General features: G+C 40.2%; 1 protein-coding gene across 1 annotated transcript in view; it reads left to right on the top strand.

The window, feature by feature from the left end:
- Window positions 1–9,412: 9,412 nt before the first annotated feature.
- The window catches only part of NKAIN3 (Na+/K+ transporting ATPase interacting 3), a 198,555-nt gene continuing 188,198 nt past the window's right edge, over window positions 9,413–19,769 (top strand). Inside the window, exons 1-2 of the mRNA XM_009285433.2 lie at window positions 9,413–9,544; window positions 18,679–18,759. The gene's annotated coding sequence lies outside the window, so the exon portion shown is untranslated. The remainder of the gene's footprint in view (window positions 9,545–18,678; window positions 18,760–19,769) is intronic.

The following is a 19,769-nucleotide window of genomic DNA, read 5'->3' as shown; positions in this document are numbered from 1 at the left end:
TTTTAGCAGGGCCTGTTACGACAGGACAAGGGGGAATGGCTTTAAACTAAAGGGGAGTAGACTGAGACTAGATGTAAGGAAGAAATGTTTTATGCTGGGGGTGGTGAAACACTGGCACAGGTTTCCCAGAGAGGTGGTGGATGCCCCATCCCTGGAAACATTCCAGGTCAGGTTGGACGGGGCTCTGAGCAACCTGATCTAGTTGAAGATGTCCCTGCCCACGGCAGGGGGGTTGGACTAGCTGACCTTTAGAGGTCCCTTCCAACCCAAACTATTCTATGACTCTATGATTCTATGATATCAAATCCATCACTCAAAAGCTTCCTGCACATCACTGGTGTAGCTGCAAGGCTTTTGTAGTACACATAATTAGGAAAACATTTTTCCTTTAAGAATTACCTTTGTTTTGTGCCAGTCTGATAACGTTAAATAGCAATATTAAAAAACTATATATTTTTGTTAAGATGTGGAGAAAATGAGCTAAGGAAGAGAACCCTTTCAGCATCTTACAATTACATTTATAGATTTCTGAGATCTGGCTTTTACTAGCTCTCCTTATTATCCTATGGAACAAATTCTCAGATGAGATCAACTTCTTTGCCAGTCATTTAGTGGTGGCTGGTTCTGAGACATTAGTACAGTGTATTGGCTTTCAAAAATAATTGAACATATACTGCTCACTACTTACCTGTCTTTTTCCTTAAGCAGTTATTGAAGAACTGCTCATAAAGTATTGATGAGTGACACAATTTTTTCTCAGAAAAAATACTTCAAATTATTTTGCTAAAATATGATGTCTTCTGCCATATTATGTGCTATCACTACCATCATCCTTGAATGAACTCATTCACTAAAGCGCTTACAAGAATGGTGGAAAGACTATTACCTAGTTCTGAATATTTTCTATGTGAGTTGAATAGTTGAATAAGGGTAACATTCACTGTTGAAAGGCGACACAGACTGTCTTAAAAAGAAGGAAGGGTTTTTTTCATGCCTGCCTTTCTTTTCTTTGTTTCTACACTTTGGCTTTCACTAACCTTGGCTACTACTCCTTTACTGAGCTCTTTCAGCATATATACTTCTTTTGCATTATATTTTTCCAGTCTTACAGCTACCCAAGTGACAGCCAATTACCTATCTATCTGACCAACATTGCAGAGGCACTTTTAATATTAGATCATTGGGGGTTTTTTTCTTCTTTGACAATTACTTGTCAGAAAGCTAGCAGTTTCTCTTTTGCTCCATGAAACTGAACTTACTATAAACATTAGTGATTTACTGAGAACCTTCCTTGAAATTCAATAACCTTCATGCCACATAATCTTATAAATGTATTTAGTGAGCTGTTATAAAGGATTACCATCTTAAAATCACCCAAAAGCTAGTATTTCACCTAGACAAGTGAATTCAGATCATTAAAAATCTAATGGGAGTCTCCTTTGTGGTCAGATGATTGCTTTAACTGTCACCGAAGGTATAAAGAAGTGATTTAAGTCAAATTTTAACATTTCATTGTGACACAGACTACACTCATCTTTGGTTATGAAGCCATTATTGAAAGGTGGTAAGTCACAGGCAAGGAGGCTGTAACCTTTAGCTGAGGGACAGTAACTTGCTAAATAGCGTTCTTCAGCCAAGAGCGATCATCTGACACCACCCTTCCACTTCAGATTTAAATGTTCTCCCCTCCGTTACAAACCTGGCATTTCTCTCATGTTAAATCTTATGTTCCTTCTTACCGAAGTCAGGTCTGTCAGTAAAATTCTGAAATTACAGCAAGAGTATAAAATTTGTATAAAAAGTGTTTTATGCTTTACCAGTCTTTGACGCAACAAATTTTTTTTTTTTTTAACCTTCTTCTTGCGTCACCTGTTAGTTTTCTGTTAGAAATTCTGGATTTTAGCATTTGGTAAGTCAATCTATTACTCTCCAATGCTGGGGTTTTATCCAGATTAGTTTGGTAGCTTTTTGATGTCTTTTTCCCTTAAATTAAAACGTGTGTGTTCTCTAAAATAATGTAAAAGTATGATGTGAACATTGTGCATTTGCCCCAAGGTTTTACAAAAATGTTTTCTCAGTGGAACATCTGTCAAGAAAAAGGAAATACATGCCTAAGAGCGCTGGAATGTGAAGACAAGGTATAAGTCAAATGTGGCTAGTGCTAAAAATGACCTTGGTCCAAGGTCTCCTCTATTCCAGCCGAGTACCTGGGCTACAAGGTGGTGTAAGCGGCTCCCACTGCTCCTCTCCTGCCTTGGCATTGCCCTCTTCCTTGTGCTGGTGTGTAGCTTTTTGGGGGTGCGCAGCAATCTGGGCAAAAAAGAAGGAAGGAAGGAGGGAAGGAAAGAAGGAAGAAGGGAGAGAGGATGGGATGGGATGGGATGGGATGGGATGGGATGGGATGGGGGCGTGGGGGATGGGATGGCGTGGGATGGAAGGATGGCGTGGGATGGAAGGATGGGTTGGGAGGGAAAGGTGAGTGCACTGCTGAGCTCAGCAAAGGTGTCCTGGGGCTTCAGAACAGAGGGCACTTAAGCTTCAGGTAGAGTTTCCTGGAGGAGGCTTGGGAACCAGTTCCGTTTTTAACAGTTGCATCTACAAAACTGGACCGAACTGTCTGTAATTCAGTGCGGCATGTTGGATGTGGAAACTAGTGGTAACGGTAAAAGGAGCAACAGTCCTCAGAGATTCCTCGTGTCCAGGAAGCTCTTTCTGAAGCCACAGGTTAAATTTATGGCCATAAGATGAAGCAGAGAGTTTTGGAGAAAACGTCTTTATCCTTAGGAGCATTAGTTAGTATGGATGATGAGCTGTGCCCTGGCACTTCTCCTGTGATAATTATTAGCAGCATCAGCCAACTCTTGAGTCTTACATGCATAATTCAAATGTTTCAGATAATTCCTGACTTGAACTTAGAATATGAATGCTCTGGACTGTAACTTTTGGATTCACCATTTTTTGTATACTATTTTCATTTTTGAAAGCTGGGGAAAAAGTGTCCGTTTGGGAAGTCATAATAACTTGCATCTTTTTTTCCTAGTTTTTAAATTGTGTTTATTTCAAAAAAGATTTCAAAACTATATAGTTTTACAGCTCTGCAGTTATTAAGTACTTAATTTTATGATTGCTGTTAGATTTCTTGAATACAAGTTTGTTAGATATAGAATGGATACTTTTCTGGTTATTATAATTTCTATGGATTGTCTTACATGACAAATTGAAGCAGCTTTTTAACATCAAATGCAGAGTAGATTATACTTTCCCGATTTTGTAAACTCAGTAATTTATAGGGTATCAAATTTGCAGATATTTCTATTTATCATTAACCTTTTATTTTTATATCAAGCAATTTTATGTTTTTATATTTATATCAAGCCACTTTTAGGTCTTTTCTTGTCTAAAATGATGTGTTACATATGAAACCTCTTTTTCTTGATCCAGTGACTCCTTCTGTTATGGATGTAGATCTATTTATTCATCTCAAATTAGCATGTCATTTATAAAGCTTTTCCATTAAAATATAAAACTGACTGTTATCCATGAGGTTTCTGACAGAAGAGAAAATTGAGTTTTTACACTCATTTTGAAAAGTTGACTTTGTAACTCTGCTGCGGTGTCTCATCACTCAGGCAGCTTCTGATATGTATTTTGAAGTATAATAGGACCTGAGCATTTAGAGGAGGGGTTTACTTCGTAGGGAGCATTTGTTGAAATCTGCTCTTAGAAATGTTTTTTGATCTCTCTATTGGCTAGGACCATCTCGGTGATTTCTTTCTGTAGATCCTACGCAGCATTGCTGGTTGCTGCCTCACCTTTTATTTTGTTACTCCTTCACCATAAGCAGCATATAGGGCGTTAAAGCTACAGCTGCCCTATTTCTTCTGTTCAGGATGTTCCAAATGTGCTGCACGTCTGGTTGATCCATCTAGGTGGAGAAGCTCAAAATTCAAACAGATTAGCTCACCTCAACTTTTTGCTCCTCTTAACACAAAAGGGCTTGGGCATGGCCAGAAGAGAAAGTTGAGCCTGTGTGACTTTAATGCAGCCCAGTCTTGCAGCTTAGTACCTTCTCCTTGCACTCTGCAGAAAGAGGCACATGGGGAATGTTTGATAGACTTAGTGAAAGAAAGAGGTAAAAGAACAAGACAAATGCGGCACATCTTCATTAAGTGATCTGATACAGTCCCACTAGAGCATTTTACTGCTAGTCCTAGTCTCCTGAGTTGTGCACTTGACATTACAAAATCGTCGGTGCTGATGATGTCTAAATAACAAAGCGCTCCCTTGGCAGCAGTAATAAGAAATATTATGTCTCCTTTTCCAAGTGTTGTTATGGTAAGAAAATGTTATTTACTATCAACTTTGATAGATTTTTATAAGTTCTTATGAAAATTTTTCACACAACTGGGCATAGGTTTCACAAAAACAGACCCACAGTATTTAATTTGCCAAAACCGAAACCCTTCTCTTTTAGTTGCAAGAAAGGTTTGGGTTTTCATTCCACTTTTAAGTTAATCATTAAAAAACAGTATCAAACAACAATTTATGATGGACACTCCCAAACTTTGTTGTCTTAGCTATCATGAGTGGTGGAGGTGCCAGCCTCTCCCAACATGTGCTTGGGAAAAGTGATATGACAGTAAATCCTCAGAGGACCTCAGTCACATCGAGCATACCCCATTTCTCCAGCCTCGAGCTCGTCTGCCCTACTACATTGATATCTGTCTTCTAGCAATGGAAGAAGTCGAGCCAGCTAATTTTGGGAACCTCTGCCTTGCCTTCAGGGTTCAGCTTTTTTGGCTGTTTTCAGAAGAATCTGAAAATGGTGATGAAAGCAGAAATTCTCTTAGGAAAATTTCTCATTGAGAAAAACAGCCTCTTTATCATCAAAATGTTTTTGGTGAAACATTTCAAAGTACTCACATGCACATAACTCCAAGTGAAACTATCTGTCACTATCTGCTCCTTTCTGACTGCACCACGTGGCATAGGTTAGTCTGGTGGCCAGCTGTGGTGACAGAGATTTTGGATCTGGGCAAACACAGATAGTACTGGCTCTTCGTATCTTTAAAAAACCAGCCTGTAATTGTGCACAGCTACCTGTTTCCCTCCCTTTATTCTGATGATTTCTGTGCAGTGAATTACCTGAATCACAGACTCGGTTAGAGATTGCTTTTATTCATTTGCACAGAGCTAAAAAGTCTGTGGCCTTCACCTCTGCTTGGGGACTCTGTTGAGTGAAATACTAGACATAAGAACAGCAGCACTTACATGCTTTCTTTATTCAGTGCATATTGCTCACGGTACAAAGAAAACAGGACTTAATATGTTTCCTCTGCCATTATCATGAATTATTAGTTTTTTAACTTCTATCTGCGCTGTCTGCAAGAAGGTTATAATTTAGAAGAGAGTAGCAATTTGAGCAGGATAGACATGCCTCCTACCTCTTTCTTTTCTTTAGATTTTTTTCCCCCACTAATGTATTCTGTGGGCTTTAGGGATGAGACAAATTACTCTGTGTTGGCGACAAGAGCAAAATAAATGAGACTTAGCTGCACAGGAAAGTCTCACTGCATAGCCCGATGGTGAAAGCACTTGTTAGTGGGGAAGGAATGGTGCTGTATGTTTGGCGTCCTGCTCCCAGGGCTCCTTTGGTGGTTTACATGCTGTCACTGTGTATAAAAATAAAGAGCGAGCCCTGCAGGCAAGAAATACAAGCAATTCTCCCAATCTTGGATAAGTGCCATAAGCAGTAGGCTGTAGAGTCATGTTTCTGCTTGTGCTCTCTTTTTGACTCACTAAATACAAATTTTTATTTTTTGGCCGGTGACATAACTTCAAGGAGAAGCTCTCCTCCTTGGTATCCTAATGGATAGGAGGTGGGAGGAGAGGAATGAATACCTCAGTAGACAGCAGGAGAGGAAATGAAACCTTATTGCTCTGTGTTTGTGGTGGGTGCCTTTACCACAGTAATCCATAAAAAGACTAATTATTTTTTATATGTGTATGTCTATCTATGGTGCATATACACATTTGTACAATCATCTTTGGGAAGATACTTGTGGCCACTGTGCTGTTTTGTGGGAGCCCAGTCCTGCTAGATGTGCTCAGAGCTTGCCTGGCAGATATCAAGGAGGTACACATGAAGGCAAACTTTGCATCTGATCCAGTTTAGGCATGAGCTGAGCATGCTGAGCATACCGAACAGGGCTCGGTAGGCATGTTGACAAGCCTGTCAACATGAGTCTGTTGGCAAAGTGCAGTGGCTGTGTTCATTGACGTTGCGGTACTATGTCTTTCAGGCATTTAAGGTGCTGATCTACATGGCTTTGAAAATTGCTCCTAAGGACCAGTTTAAGAAGGGACACCTACTGAACAGCTTCATTCATATCTGTGCTGCAGGCTCTTGTCTTTCAGACAGCTCTAGCTGTTTCAACACTACATAAAATGTCTAAGGGCAGCCATCTCTTGCAGCGAACCATCTGTGTGAGATGAATTTCCTCAATACCCACTCTGGCTAAGCCCTATGCTCTCTAGACCAGCAAATTCACATGTGCCTGGGGAAGAAGCCAGGCAGTGGCATACCATTGTGGGTGCTAGTGAGCTGTTAGAGTCCTCCATCATGTTAACCAGGCTTATTGTGACCAGCGGTCTACCCAGACAGTTCACCCACGCCCAGGGACCATTTTGAATAGTGGTTTGCACACAGCTGCCCTGTTTCAGAGCCAAGGACACTTTACTGGAGGCAATCCTAAGCCAGCTGCCTTCACTGCTGGGAGCGTTATAGGACACACTCAATTTATTGGTGCAGGTGAAGACCTAGGCTACATGAGAGTTTCAATGAATGTCAGGGCAGAGGTGGATAAGGTGGATAAGCAGATTCTAGTCTGATTCGGCAGCTCCATCCTCTGCTCACTTGGTAATGTTGGGGCTCCAGGAAGAAGACCCGTTGTCTCTGAAAAATGATGGTCTGTGAATTATTTAGGTGCCCTGCTGACCCTGGAAGACCTCCACTTGTAGTGGTGGGAATGAAACAGGCTCTGGCTCTGGTCATGGATCTCATAAATGTCTTCCTATGTGATACAGGACAGGACTCTTGGTACGTTGTTGCTAATACCATAAACTGTGAGTTCTGCCTGGGCCAAAGAGTTTTTGAAACTCCCTACCATCTCACACATGGGATTTGGGGCACCCTTGTACTGTACTGTGTGATGTATCCTGTGGTTTAGGGGAGCTACAGGCAGGGGTATTCCCAAATGTGAGGTCACCTGAATTGCCTGAGGGAGTGCATTAGAGAGTGGTAGAAAAAGCAAGTGATTCTGAGATGTCCCTAGTGAAGTCCCAGCTAGGCCATTATTGTGGTTCTCATGAGTCTACTACAAGGTGAAGACATTATGAAAATGACATCAGGGTCACTGTTGTTGTGTACCAGTTAGGATGCCCACATACTTCCAGGAAGGTGACAACCACACCGTTAGACACTGAAATTCCATCTGAGGTCCATTTAAGTATGTCATTTTCTGGATTTGGTCATTAACTTCTGTAGTTCTTTTCCTTATCTAGGGAAGAAAATAAATTATTGTTCCAGATGGACGATGAGTTAAAAGAAGAGAGGGCAGAGTGTGACAAAAGCAAGGTAGATAGCTAATGCTACATGAGCCAACAGCTTCACTCACATGGGAGTGGTGTTCCCTCTGAGATTCTCCCTTACCTACAGCATGAAAAGGATAAGATAATTTCTGTTAAGATAGGAATATCTTACATGTCCAAAAGGATAATATTTTAACATTGTATGCTGTGTGATAATTTTTCATTTATATATACTGGGCCAGATGTTTAGCTGGTAAAAGTCAATGTAACTTCACTAATTGCAGAGGAGCTGCACCAAGTTGATGATTCAACCTTTGTTCATTTAATTGTTTAGATTTATCATATTTATTAACCTCAACATAGAGAATGCGGTTTTCATGACTGGTGTAAGGCATGATTTTTTTACAGAAAAGATGGATTCTGCTCTCAGTGACACCTAGCCCTGTCTTGTAGGTGAGGATTGAATCTGGCCATTATGTGTAAAATGAAATGTTTTATGTGAAATGCTCACATATGATAATACTTTGGTTGGTATTCATAGGGCCATGCTTACTCCATCTGTCTCAGTCATAAATATTTTAAGTGCATATTTCAGTAAATTTTAGGGTTTGTAACAATGTAGTAAAATCAAGTAGACGTGTAATAAATTCTAGCAAGCACAGAGACTTAGTTGTTTCTCAGTAAGATTCTGTTTGGCTGCTCAATAATATCTTGCTACGGCTGGAAAAATATTGAACCAAGTTTAAACTTCAACAGGTGTGCTGCTGAGAAAGTTGATTTTAGTATCTTTAGAACAATAGACTGGATTGTCAAAAAAGAGCAGCAAATGTGTTTGCAGAAGAATTTTAATCTGGCCTTTTTTTTTTTTCCTTTTTTGCTTAACATTCAGAAATGCAGAATTACCTAAGAACAACATGCTGATGCAGGGATGAATGTTGATGCTTCTTAGCTTCCTCCATTTCCACATCCAACTAAATCCACCCCCGAAATGCCATGAGGACATTGCAAAGAGAGCCATTAGGCTGCCACCGTGTCTTTCTGATTTGCGCTTGCCCAAAGTAACCTAGCAGCTTTTGGCAGAGCGCAGATAGCTTATTTGGCTGTTGGTTTTGAAGCAGCTTACTCCAAGGTATTCCAACATCTTCTACAGCCTTTCACTCCCTGAATCTACCTCCATGCCTCAGGCAGCGAGGAGGTCCCAGCAGTCTTCCTTAATTTCTGCATTAGGGAACTCCCGGGAACGTACCCAATAGCCACACCTGGGACTCCTCTGAGCCTGCTCTGTGCTTTTTGGCCAAAATCTCTCTCCTTTAGGAATAGATTGAGGAACTTGCAGTCAAGTCTAGTTGAGACTAAATCTAAGAAAACAAAGACCTGGGGAAGGGAGGGAACATGATGATACTTCAGTAAAAACAGCAAGGTTCGCATGGCTTTGCTCAATCTAGGTGAGCCTCTGTTTAAGACAAATTTTGTATTTAAATAAATATTGTGAAGCCTTAGAGTTTCCAGCATTCAAGAATAGAATAAAACTTGTCTGTGTTTAGTTTGTAGAGGTAGTTTTATATTATATGAGGGGTTTACAAGTATTTTCTTAAAGTTTTTCCAAGTGTTTTTTCGTTAGAACTGTATGCTGACTAGTAGCTATTTTCAGATACCGTTGTACTGAAACACTGACAAAGGCTACACCCAGGAACCACAGTTTCAGAATTTTGCCGTACTTCTGCCTGGTGAAGCCTGGTGCAAGTAACAAAATGTCAAGTCTTCTGTCTCACCCATAATTAAAAAGTGGATGTTCTGTTTATGTGTTTTCTTACAGCTGGCAGCATTAGAGAGACAGATCTTTGACTTCCTTGGTTTCCAATGGGCTCCTATCCTTGGCAATTTCCTACAAATAATAGTTGTCATTTTGGGTTTGTTTGGAACCATCCAGTTTAGGCCTCGATATATAGTTGTGGTAAGTCTCATTTATCTATTATTTTTTGCAATTCGTTTTAAAACCTGTCACATTACAAAGCAGAATTTTCTTGGTCTGAAAACACCAGATGGTATTTCTGTAGACATTTTAGAGGTCTCCATGTCTTTTTGCAAATGTAGGACTACTGAGTGGCATTTCTGAGATTTTGGAAGCTATCGAGAATGGGTAACCTAGATAAAGTGCTACCGAAAGTATGACTGTCATACAAGTTCTTAGTAAGATTCTTTAAAGAATGAAATACCTCGATGGGTCATGGGAACATCTACAATTAGACTATGCATAAATGAAGAAATGAAGTGCAAATTGTCATTCTCTTTGCAATAGATAAGCAGAATCAATGTCCATTTAAAAAAAAATATTTGTAATGGTTAGGTTATACTTAGCTACATCTTCCTCTTAAATAGGGAGAAGCAAAGACTGTAGAAATTCCTTTGGTCCTGTGACCCATGGGTTCCAAAGAAATCTCCTTCTCACTTACACCTAACTTTGCCAAGACCTGTATTTATGGCCTTGACCCTAAATTGTTGTAAATTGTCTCTGATGCTTGTAACTTGAAGCTTCAGAGATTTTTTTTCCCCATGTTCTCAACATAGCCAGGAATAAAAAAACTTTCAAAGCTGTGAAGGAAACTGCCAACAAAAAATATCCCTTTTCCTCCCCCACAGTCCCTCCTGAATGGATGAATATTATGTCTTTACATGGCAGTGTCTGTATCTGGAACATTTCAGTTGTGTTGTCAGTAATGGCTAAAGTTTTTTTTTTTCCCTCACAAAAGAGTGAAATAAATGTCTGATGGGGAAAACTCATTAAACAAATACTTTAAAAGCTTCATCTTTTCTAGTCAAGCCTGGAATCCTGTAATTCTTTGTCATGTCTTAAAAGAAAAAGTGAACAAAAAGTGCGCCCAGGGCTCTTTATACTCACGTTAGCTAAGCTTCACAAGCAGACCATAAGTAATTGAAAATGGATTGATGTAAATAATAGCACTTCTCTCTATTACCTGTGGTTGGAGAACTGGGCAGCAGTGTATATACGTCCATATATTGATGACACCTTTCTGCTTCATGTTTTCCATTTTATACATAAGACTTTGGAAGCAAGTGAGGGTAAGCATCTGTAAAATTACATAGGAAATTTGTGTCTGAAGTGCAACACCACAAAATCTCTCGCCCCTCAGGTTCAGCACTGCTGTTCAGTGGTGGAAGCTCTGCTTTTGTTTTCAAATGAAACACAACAGATGTTCACTGTTTCTATATCTTTTCCAATGTAAATGAACATTTTAGACTATATTAAAGTTGTTTTAAAGTAGAGATAGAAAACTCGTAATTAAAGAAAGAAACACCCCAACAAGATACTTTCTCCTCAGATTTAACTGAACTCACATTCTGATTTAACTTTAAGCATATATTTAAGAGCTCAAGCTATAGTAGGTGCAAACACTCGCTACTTGGGAAGATCAAGACTTTAGAGTAGCTTCTATCCCTACTAACATTAGTTTCCCAGTGAAGTAGGAGTAGTTTGAGCCAAATCCTGAAGTCTGAAGAGTGAAAGTACACAAGTTGTCTGGAACCATCCTCTCAGCTCAACACCAGCAGACGGGGGTGGCTTGCATGCCTCCCTATTCCCACTGTTCTTCTCCCTGGCTGAATACTTCTCCAAACCCTCTCCACCAATACTGGCAGCAGTTAAAAAGACCCTTCAGTAAGCCAGTTCCACTCCTAAACTGTCAGAAAACCAGCCTAGCAAAAAGTGGGGAGTTTTTTGCTAGATTGGTGAGCTGAATCCAGTCTGTGAGGTTCCCAAAGGGTGCCAGGGCCAGCATAAGGCAAGGATTGGGACTGCAGTCGTGAACAGCAGTGTGGAGGCGGAGGGGAAAGGAGGAGATGCAAGACTTCCCTTGTTGTGAGCTACAAACTTGTCAGTTCAGCCTCTTGTCTAGCTTCACCCTCAGGCTGAATTCAGTGAATACCTCAAGCCAGCATAAGCAATAATCCTCCCTTTGCTCAGCTGCTACCTTCAGTCCCTGTGCTGTTCCTTCATTTGCACCAGCACAAGCATCAGTTCAGCCACTTGATAAACTATCAAAGCAGAACAGATCCAGCTGAAAAGCAACCATTTTCTTTTCCAGTGTTAATTTAAGTGGCAGTCAGCTTTCTGACCTGTTTCACTATGAGGCTTGTTCCAGCAGAAGGGAGGAGGTGCGAGAGGGGAAACAGGAGCAAGTAGCCAGAGGAAGGGGAAAAGTGCATGGAGTCTTTCTGCAGCAGTGCGGGGTTACACCAGCTTGAAGTCCTCGTTGGGCTATAGTCTGAGATTCTTCCAATAACACAGGCTCCCCAGAAGCTGTGCTTCCTAGGGCTCTCCCAGCCGCAGCTGGGCTTTGCCAGCTGTCCTCAGAAGCCCTAGAGGAGTCAGTGGTACAGACAGCAAAGACCCCTACCAGTGCCAGCTCCAGGCTGTCTTCACTAAGGCAAAAGGGAATCTGAAGGCACCTCTCCCAAGGAAGGACATAGACTGCCTCCCTGCTTCTGAAACCCTATAAAATCACGTTCCACCTGTTATAGTGGTAAACTTTTACTGCTGGCTTCAAATATAAAGTCTGTTTAATACAAATCTTCAATAGGGTCTGAATTTCAGTGTTACTTAAACGCAATATGCAGAGAGATTCCTACCCGAGCTCTGAGTAGTGAATTGGGCTCCAAATTCATTGAGAAGCTTTGTGGGCTTCCAAGTCCATATCTGCACCCTCAGCCACATCTAAGCCCCTGGGTATGTTAGTGGTTGGTGTCGCACATAGAGTGAGAATTTGGTTCTGTGGCTTTGGCATAAAAAAATGTGTTGAGTCATGCTTTTATGTACTCTGATTGCTGAAGCTTCTGGTTTAGATTAAGCTAAATCCAGTTTAACTGGAAAAGTAACCAAATACTTCAGGAAAAGTATGCTTAGTATCCATTGTCTTTTCCTTAAGACTTCCATGGAAATCAGCTTTGCTGGTGCATATGATCCCGTCGGGATACAAAAAATTGAAGTAAAGAGAGAATCAGGTCAGATACAACAGTTTACTTCTGTAAACTGTTTACACAAAATTGATCTGGCACATGTGCACACAAATTGTCCCCATGATATTATATCATACTCTCGTAGGGATCTTGACTTAAGCTGACCAGCTCTAGGGTCCTTGGTTTGACCTCAAGAGAAGGTTTTTAATGTATCTTCTGTGCGATCAGGGCTGTGCCTGGAGGTTTCCCTGAGAAGAGAAGTTATACAAAAGCTTTCACTTTGCCATCCTATGCTGCATATATCATGTCTCTCCCCTCAACATCCAACATTCAGCAGGAATGGGAAAGCAAGTCAATAAATGTGTTACATGTAGGGCCATAACTGGAAGCACATCTATACTGCAGTCAAATACGAGACTGTAGTTCTGCAGACACAACTGAGCAGGCTTTTGGTGCAGGTACCTAGACCCATGTAGCTCAGTGAGGGCTGCGATAGAAGCTGGATAAACACAGAAGCAGCTGGCTACCCTTCAGAGATAGGACTATAAGGATGATGATTCTGAAATAAATCTGGAATTTCACTTGCTCATAGGTAAAATTCTGAGTCCTCAGAGCTTAGGAAACACAGACAGAGAGAGGGAGCAACTGCATTAACTCCAAGTGTCCTAATTAGTTTAAATCCAATAATTATTTCTAATAGTTTTTGTATTAATTTCTAATTTAGATCAATTTTTGTGAACAATTTGTCCTGTCACTAAGTGGATGTGCTATTTTCAGTACTTGAATACTTTGTGGCTGAATTAAATCAGTGCAAAGTTCCCAGGGGACATAAAAGTGCAGAGCTGATTCCTAATTTTCCCATATTAGCTCATTTGAAACTTACTCAAACATTTGCAAAGAAGAAAAAACAGCTAAATTTCAGTTCTAACTACACTGTAACACACCTGTCACGCAGCTCCAGAGCTCTGCTGTGATCCATTTCCCTGTGCATGCTTTTCGTTTCTTGATAGAACTTGCTATCACCAGCAAGATTTTCAGGCTGTTAAAATTGATTAAAAATTATGACAGGGTACTTGTTAAAGTTGTTTTTTTTTCCCCTCTCCTACTTCTGATATGGGACTACAAAAGCCTTCTGAACGATGAGTCATATAGCTAAGATTGCACAAACCTGGCCCAAAGCTGAACATAAATGTATTAATGAACAGTGAGAGATGAAAATAATACACTTAAATAGGCGGAATATAAGGTGACAATCTCTGCTTTGCTTGCCTTAATTTATTCCATTAAATAATATGATATATAGGCAATGTGTACACCTGAATAGCTAGGAGGCAGTTTCTCAAAAAAAAAAAAAAAAGGGCAGAAGAAAGGCTATACAGGATACTTTACACAGTATTCAAGCAAATGTTATACAGACACTCAAAACACGTGTGAAATATTTAGGCATCCAAAATTACTCCTTGAATATCCTTCCTGGTAAGTCCTGAGTTGTTACTGTTCCATCATGTTGATTTATGCCATTTTCCTTGTCATCTTTCACAAATATGACTAAGTAGGGCTCTGTAAGTACTGATGCTTCTGAGGCACAGCCAGATATTACAGGGGACGATCTGATGACTCAGTAGTTGCTGCCTTTCTCTTGAAGTATGCCTGAGCCAACATTCATTTCCCCTAATGCCATAACACTGTCAGAGGAGGTGCTGCACTTCAGATTAAATATGCACTTGAGACAGTTTATTAATTAAAGCTAAACTTATCCCACAATCCGTGTAATATCCAAACTTAGAAATTTCCCTTTTCTCTCTCACCTTTGAGTTCAAGAAGCCATCCTTCATACTTTTCCTTAACCCTTTCTTTTTGTGACATTGTGCCCATCTAATACCAATGATTTAACTCTAGAAGTGGTTGTATTTCACTGGTATATGAAAGGTATCTCTGCATCAGTTTCAATATGACCTGTAGACTCAAAAGGGGCATAAAAATATCACTATTCTAGAGAGGCTGGCATTAAGAAAGGGGATCTGAAAGGAACCTACTGGGTTGAACAATAATTTAATAGACATTTAACCTGTAAGGTTTAGGGAGTACTCTCTCCACGTAACATATAAGACTCCAAATGCTTCTTCGCACCACATAGTATACAATCCTTAGTGCAAAAGACGAAAAGCAAGAAAGCATACATGGGGAGAAATCTGCAAAGATTATCACCAGTGTCCTCGGTCCTTCCAGCAGAAGGAATCTGCCAGGCGAAAATGATTTTTAAGTAGTGCATCATATGGGCCGTAAAATAAAAAAAAACAACTCCTCTTATTGATTCAACCTATGTGGAAAATTCCTTTTCATGCCAGATATGGTGAGGGTTGTGATGCTGAGCATGAGACCAGCTGATCTGGGAGGGCGGGGGGCACTGAATGTGGGTGGCCAAAGAACTGGGGCAGGAATCGCTGGGTGTGGCGGAGTAAGAGTGAGCAGACACAGCAGGACATTAAGGGTAGCATTCAGGACATGGGGCAGGAGAGGTTGAATGGCAGGTCAGGTCATGAAACAGGTTAGGTGAGGTTCCTTGGGAGGGAAATTAACCTTGAGGTTCAGTGTGAACCTGATGCTTCAAACCCTAACCACTCCTCCGTTGACAGCAAATGTCTGCCAGCGTGCATGACACCTTCCCCTGCCTGTCGTCCCTTCACGCAAAGGACAACAGCCCGGGGCTGCAGGCCGTTTCTCTGCTAGCTCAGAGGAGAGGTCTTCCTAATGGACCTAAAAGTTAAGCCTCACGTAGCAGCCTAAGCAGGTGTTAGTGTGATGCCACATAATGGAATATTGTTACTTTTTTTTTTTTTTAACCTTGAAGGCACATACGTATAAATTTACACACATAATGTTCAGAAAGTATTACAAATTTTTCAGAAAGAAACACTCAAAAACTAAGAAAAGCTGCTATTAAAGCCCTCCTGTGCAATCTTAATGTGATCCTTTTATATATTTGTGGTTTGGACTCAGTGGATGCATACCAACTTTTTTTTCTAGGGGCACCTCAGTTGCAATAGAAAGGACAGACATTTGCGGGTTTTCTGGTGATAGTAGCTATAGAATAGAAACTTGATTTGCAGAAAACAGAAGACATGGGAAGAATGAGGCATGTGACAGCAAGAAAAAAAGGATTGCTTTTGTCGAAGGCTGCTCTGAGTGCTATCTCTGCTCTCAACTACTGAAACTTTTTTTGACACAAAGCGAGTAACTTAAACCAAACTTCTCACGTGCTATGTTTTCCCCTTGTGTTCTGGGTTCTTGTCTTGAGACCTTCTGGTCTGATTTGCACAACCGCTGAATGCTCAGCCACAGGGAGCTGAACACTGAGCTTGCAGAGTGCTGTACAACCCCAAGTGTTCTGAAAAATGAAGTTTTAAGCATCTCAAGTCGGATGCCTATAACGTATGAATACTTCTGAATGTAATCTCTGCATGTATCAGAACATCATTTGCATTCTGAGAGCTGTATCAACATAAAATAAATTAGTTAATGTTTGTGCAGCTCTCACACATTACAGTGATGAGCATCTTAGAAAACCTCATGAGGAAATTAATATTCTGTCTTCAGAGCAGGGTCTGAGCGACAAAGAGAAATGAAGTATTGAGTTAGCTGTTCATAAAATCTATTGAGTAAGGTAGGGTCTTTTAAAAAAAACAGATACCTACGATGATTTAATTAATGTTTGCATTGTATTGCTCATCCACAAAAGAGAAAAGATCGCAAATATAACCAGAATCCTGACATCTCCTAATTTTGCTTTCTTGCTTTTGCTGTCTCAAAACTTTTCTTGTAATGTACTCTTCCTTAAGTACCAGTGACACTATACAAGGAAAAAATCTGCTACTTGCATAGCCAAAAAAATGTATTTTCAAATGCGGAGAAAAACTTTCTTACTTTTAAAAATTAGGTAGTACCAATTACTGATGTTGGTATGTAATTATAATAATTACATAATTACATAATATTTTAAAAATTAGGTAGTACCAATTACTGAATATGTAATTATTATGTTCTTAAAGAAAACATAGCCTAAGTTTATATTCCTGCAGTTCAGTGAGAGTGAGGAAGAGCTCTCCCTTACACGGCAGCTGGGTTTCAAGGTGCACCCCTGCTTTGCACCTGCACTTCCCTTTCAGTAATCATCACAGCAGATAAGGGACTGCACAGGTCCTGACTGTGTAAAACAGCCTAGCTTGGCCTGGGAAAGCATGTTCAGGCAGTTTTTGCCTGCATGGTTCAGAGTTGTCATTGGTGCCCATGGGACAGAATGAGGCCATTAGCACATTTGGCTTGGCCTGGCAGATCAAGTAGGTTTCCCGTTGTTGTGATGACAGATTTCATTCATGGACAGATAAAAACTTCTTTCTTAAGAAGGGGAATTCTCCTGAATATTCTGAAATCTGCTTTTTATGAGCAGCTGGGCTTGTATTAAGTGTTCATTAATTTTGAACACTCTGCACCTAATGTTCTGAGGACATACGCTGGAAAATCAGGAGCTTATGATGAGTTACTACAGAGTCAGCAAATGTGGTAAAATCTGATATCCTCTTTTAAGTTAATCTTATTAGTAGTACAGACCTTATACTGCTTACAGACCACAGCAGCTTTGACTGTTTCATAATAACCCAGCCTTCAGTTGCCACACTGCCCTTCTCTGTAAGCCAGAGGAAACGGCCCAGGTGTGTAACTATCATTTTGTATATCAATGACCTACTTCTTATGCCATAGCCATCTCCAAACTGCCTAAATACCTCGTAAGAAATTAAATTAAAGCAGTTAACCTGTTTGGTGTACAGAAATGACTGTATGCATGTGGGGGTAATCAAAGTGGGGAAAAATTCAACCCCCTTCACCTGAACCTTTCGTTACACATCACAGGGAGGGGAAGTAACCCCAGACTGCCCAAGAAAGCCAAGCTGGTGGCACCTGTGCAATGGAAATGGGATCCAGCGTATTGTAGACTAGGGTGTTGAGCTTTACTGAGTATATTGAAGCAAAACAATAGCATGTTAGCCTCACCTGGTCACAGCTAATTAGACTTGCAAAGGCACTTAGCAGCAGTTCTCCACTGTGAAGGTTATAAGCACACAAATGGAAAGTGGCAGTCGCCCGTCAGACAGAAACGCTTCTGAGGTGCTGCCGCTCATTGCATTTTTCAGATGGGTGTAGCTCCAGCGTGGCTGAGTGTGCACGTAGCCCGTCAGACAGAAATGCTTCTGAGGTGTACTGCTTGGAGAGTTAATTGGGCGTAGTTTGCAGTTATATATAGGTAAACACTGCATCTGTAAGGAAATAGTGCCAGTCAATTATGCTGACAATTAAAATGCAAAAGGTGATTTAAGGTAGACAAATTAATCTCCCATTCATGCTGTGGGTGGAGTATGAGTTCAGTCTTGCACTAGGGGTAGGACACTGGAGAACCCAGAAGAGATATGGATATGTTCACCTATTCAGGGTGCATTGTAGGATCGGGTTCATGGCCACAAGGGCTGGAGAAGTAGTGAGCTATTTTTAATGTAATCAAAATACCTTTTACTGAAAGACTCTTAAGAGATCAGATTTAGCCTTTACCTGTTTGTTTTTGAAAAATATCCAAATTTTCCAATAGATCCAATAGATCTTCTGTTTTATTTGATGGTGGGGTTTTTTGTGTCTTTCTTCATAATATTTAAATATTATTTTAATAATATTTACTTATTTAAATTACTGCGATTCTGGAATCTCCATTAACAGAGCTAAATCATGATTTATGAATGACTCACAGTTGCCCCAAAAACAGTGTTTAAGTCAGCATTTTGGACTTAATTGGTATCAGTAGGATAGTGTACAACTGTAAAGAATAAATCTGTTTTATTGGTATGTATTTAGAGCAGCAATGAATATTGGATTTGTAATTTCCTATGGTTCTTAGAGGAATTCTACAGGGAGAACTCCTTTTCTGAACTCTCTGCGCTTGTCTGTTCCCAGAAGAACAATGCTTGTTGATATCAGGTTTTTTATTATTGATCTGCTCAGTTTAAAGACCTCTTTCATCTTCACATTTCATTTTTCTGTCTTTTTGCTTTCATCCGGCTTTGTGTTTAGTACACGGTGTGGACTGCCCTGTGGGTCACCTGGAATGTTTTCATTATCTGCTTCTATTTGGAAGTAGGCGGACTTTCTAAGGTAGGTCACTTATCCTTCTTCAGGTTTATGGGAGGGTGTTTTAACAGCAAAACTCTCAGATTTTAGAAGGCTGGAACCACAGAGGAAAAATGTAGTTGTTTGAACATACAGTTTGACCTTTGGAGTTCCCCTCCGATGAGAACTCCAGTGTTTGAACTTGTCTCTGATAGTAAATAGTCATGGGTTTGAAGTACATAAATGCTATGAATCTGAATTACAGTTGCCTTCCGAAGTACAATTGGGGGTGGGGAGCAGGGGATAAAAACGTTATTCAGTGGAAAATTTGAGGCTCTTTTTGATTGTTGGAAAACAGACAACGTCATTTTGGTTGAATTTTCAAGTGTGTTTGAAAAATGTATCTGAATTTCCGAGACTACTTTGAAAGCAGCTAAAGAAAACTACTAAGAAGGTTAGTGTAATAACTTGTTGAGCAAATTGGTCTCACGGTGAGAATGTTAATTCTTTATAAAAAAGAACAAATGGCAAAGGATGACTTTTCCACATCTGAATAAAACTTTCCTTTACATGACACTCAATGCTCTAGGTCACTGATTCCTTATTCAAACCTCCTATTAGAGCAGAAATGTTTGCTGGAAGCATCGAGATACATGTTGCGTTTGTACAAAGTAGCACTTACATTAGCGTAGGTTGTATTTAGCATTGTATCTACAGTGAGTTCCATACAGCTTCTGCAGGTTTTTGTCCTCCTGTTAGACATAGATGATATTGATCTTTGTTTACCACATTCATACTTAAATGATTCCAGGCACGGTATGCCCATAGCGCAAGCAGATTCTGGTATTATTAATAGAATAAATGTCCCCGTTACTAGTTGTAGATTTAGTGATAAGAACTTCATCACTGTTAATTCATGCAATGCTTTTAGAGAACTGTGAACTCCACTCAGTTCAGATGGGAACATTTGTGAGCTACATACTTTTTTGGGTTCAGCATTAAAGCTCCTAGCTTTTGGCTGACAACAAACGGAAAACTGGTGAAACCAATTTAAT

The sequence above is a fragment of the Aptenodytes forsteri genome, unplaced genomic scaffold (assembly GCF_000699145.1).
Source record: "Aptenodytes forsteri isolate BGI_AS27 unplaced genomic scaffold, ASM69914v1 Scaffold396, whole genome shotgun sequence".
Classification (NCBI taxonomy): Eukaryota; Metazoa; Chordata; class Aves; order Sphenisciformes; family Spheniscidae; genus Aptenodytes; species Aptenodytes forsteri.
Note: the sequence above shows the minus strand (reverse complement) of the source record. Positions and strands in the feature narration are given on the sequence as shown.